The following is a 3,447-nucleotide window of genomic DNA, read 5'->3' on the forward strand; positions in this document are numbered from 1 at the left end:
CCCGACGCTGCGCTGCAGCCTCTGCCGCGGCCCCGCCCCCGCTCCTCCGGAAGTCCGGTCGCCGGAACGCAAAGCCCGCGCGGTGCAGGGCGGGGCTTGCTGGGAACTGTGGCTCCGCGGCGTTTGCGGCCGGGTTGGCGCGGCGCGGGAACCGCGGCCCACAATACCCCGCGACGACTTCCGGTCGGGTGGAGTCCGCGGACTACCCGGAGGTACCCCCCTGCCCCGAGGCGGTGTTCGCAAGCCACCGGCGAAGGAGTCCCCGCGGCTCTCCGGAACCCGAGCGGGGCGCGCACTGCAGCGCCTGCGGACACCCGCGGCCTCCGACACCTTCTCGTTTCTTCCCGGCCGTCCATCTCTGCCATGTGCAGCGGCGCCTCGAGCCCAGCTTTTCCGCCCCCGCCCCGCAAGTCCCCGGTGGAGGTGGCCGAACTCGTACCCCCGTCTGCTGTCACCCCCTCAGACTTGCCCCGGCCTTTGTCTTCTGCATGCAAACCCCAGTGAGGGCCGCTGTTACTGTCCTGCATTACCGAAGTGGTTTCCGTTTGCCTAACTGCTGCCCCCCCCCCCCGGGGCTGCCCCCTAGCTCCTCTCAGCCTGTAGAAGGAGACGTTTGAGGTCATATTTGAATCCTTGTTTTAGATCAAATTCAGAAATATGTGCAAAGTTCTGGCTAAGATGCAGGATAGACAACCCGGACTCTGGTTCATATTAGTCTACAAAGTTAAAGACCACCCTGAGTAAATCTGTGACCTTTTCTGTATCTCCTTAGGCAGTCTTTCCTTATTCAGGCTTCTTAGCATCCACTAAAAGAAGGTCATGGAGCAAGTGTTGGCTAATCTCTGCTTCACACATGGAGCAAGTGTTGGCTAATCGGCTTTACATACACCCATGCAAGCCCGAGCACACCTGAGGATCTTTGAACCCCTTAGCTGCTCTGCCAGCTGCATCTTATCATCTGAATGCCACTCCAGAGAACTCTGACCATCCTATCTAAACTGTTATCCCACCCATCCTTTATCACTTCACCCATGGTTTGTTTCATCACAGATCTTTCTTTAGTCACTTGTTTACTTAGTTTTATGCTTATGGTGTATTCTCTGTTGGAAATATTTCTGAGGACTTTTGGGGTTTTTTCCTACAGAATCCATCATTCTTAAAACAGCACCTGACATAGATGGTCTCTAATAAAACATCACCGAGTAACAAATACATCGCATGCCTCAACCCCACATTCCACCTTCAGCTGTACCGAATTTTAGCCCTGTCACAGACACTCTTAGCCCTGTGATTTTGCATACATTGTGTCCTTGAACTCTTCAAATGTTCTTGTTGCTTTGCAATCCTGAGCCCCACTCCTGATTGGTTGGCTGCTCCGCTATGCTCCCAATCACCTGTACCTCTGTGTCCTAGTCCACACCCAAAAGATTAAAAACCCCTTCCTGGCAGAGTATTTTAAAATGCAGATCACCTGGCTTGGTGCTTGGGAGTGAAAGGTATTCTATGAAGTACCACCCCTCTGCACCTCTTTGTTTCTATCTTGTGTTCATTTCTCTAATCCTGCCCCATGTTTAATTCTTTGTCTTAAGACTGCCAGTGATGCCCAGTGATTCCCCTGCCTTCTGAAATACCACAGGTGGGTTTTGAGGCTGAAGACTGCTAATCCTTGGAATAGTTTGCAAATCATGTTCCTGTTCTTGCCTCTTGCCGAAAGCCCAGTCTTTGCGGGATGTCAATCCAATAACAAGGACATGATTTTGAGAAAAAGAAAAAATCAGGTTTATTGCGTTGCTAGCAAAGGAGAAACAAGGAACTCCTGTCCCAAAGTCCGTGATTGTGCCTATCAGCAGGAACAGGGAATTTTGTTTTGTTTTTAAAGATGTTGATGGGCCTTTATTTTATTCATTTATTTATCTGCAGTGCTGAGAATAGAACCTAGTGTCTCACACATGCTAGGCAACCCCGGGCTTTTAAGGAGGTGATTGAAAGGCTGCATTCCAAGTGTTCTCTGTTGGAGTTGTAATTCACTCATTAATTTGGAAAATAGTCATTTCTGAGATCTTCTGGTACCATCCCCAAAGTCTGGTGTGAGGATGCCCTTAGGCCTGAGCCTAAGCAACTCCATTTTAAAAACTCCGCTATGAAACCTGTAGTCTCACCAGGCACACCCACAGAGCCCTCCAGTGTGGCCTCAAACAAGTTACTTCCCCTTACCCTGATAAACAGAGTGAAGCCCCTGGCAGGCTGTCCTTGCCCAAAGAAAAGGAAAGGTGAGAAGATCAGGGGAGACCACCAGAGCAGATGTTTCTGACCCCATGGTAAATGATGTCATGGAGAAATCCATTTGTAGCTGATAAGGATTGAAAGGGGGGTAAAAAAAAAACCCAAATTTTGTATAAATAATAGAGCAAATTAACAGGAATTCCACCAGTTGGAACAAGAGATGGAGAGCCTGATGAGGACCTGACATCTCATTACTTGTCATCATTTCCTGAGCCTCTGCATGATCCTCACTCCACCACTCTCAAACTCTACCACCTCGATTAGACCTTGGTGAGAGCCATAACTTCTCCCTATGACCCTCTCCTCAACTGGTTGTCCACTCCATGCCAGGAAAAGGCTGCCTTGGTTCTGGACCTGATTACCGAGGTCTGAAGTGAGTGTGCATCTGCTGATCATAAAGCCTAAGGCTTAAGACTTTTGAATTTAGCATGCAGAGGAAATGTATGTCATTAGCCTGTCATGATTAAGTGTGTTTTGCAGTTCTTAGAATTAATCTAGAATTGTTTGCTGTGAATTGATTATGTCTATTGCAGACAATCTTAGCATTAAGGATTGTCATTTTCTTGATTAAGAACCTATACAATGAAATTGTATTGAGCAATTTAAGTGAATAAAGCATTGAAAGAGGCAGAAGTTCGTGGACATTCTTTATTTCTCCCCTAGACTGCATACTTCACAATTTTGCCCCTCACAACTTCTGGATTACTTGGTTTCTATGGTGGGTGTGGACTCAGGGATAGATAACTCTGCCAGGGATGGGGAAGAAAGGTAAACCTGTTCCCACTGTGATTAGGGAGGGGAGAGGAAGAGAAAGGAACATGCTTCTTTTTTTTTTTTTTAGTTCCCCCCCCCCACACACACACACACAACATCTTTGTTTGTATGTGGTGCTGACGATCAAACCTGGGCTGCAAGCATGCCAAGCGAGCACGCTACCACTTGAGCCACATCCCCAGCCCAAGAAATAATAATAATTTGCAACACTGGGGATGCTGAGAGCCATTGCCAAGTAGGAATGACGCATGGCATGACCCAGGCCATTTGCAGTGACACTGCATGTAAGGTGACCTTGCTCAAGGACCAGGGCTGATCCGAGTTTAGGGTGGATCAGGGTTTAGGGCGCTCCTTGGGTTTAGGCGGTTCCAGGTTTAAGGTGTATCCTGC

Source organism: Urocitellus parryii, chromosome 12, assembly GCF_045843805.1.
Source record: "Urocitellus parryii isolate mUroPar1 chromosome 12, mUroPar1.hap1, whole genome shotgun sequence".
NCBI lineage: Eukaryota > Metazoa > Chordata > Mammalia > Rodentia > Sciuridae > Urocitellus > Urocitellus parryii.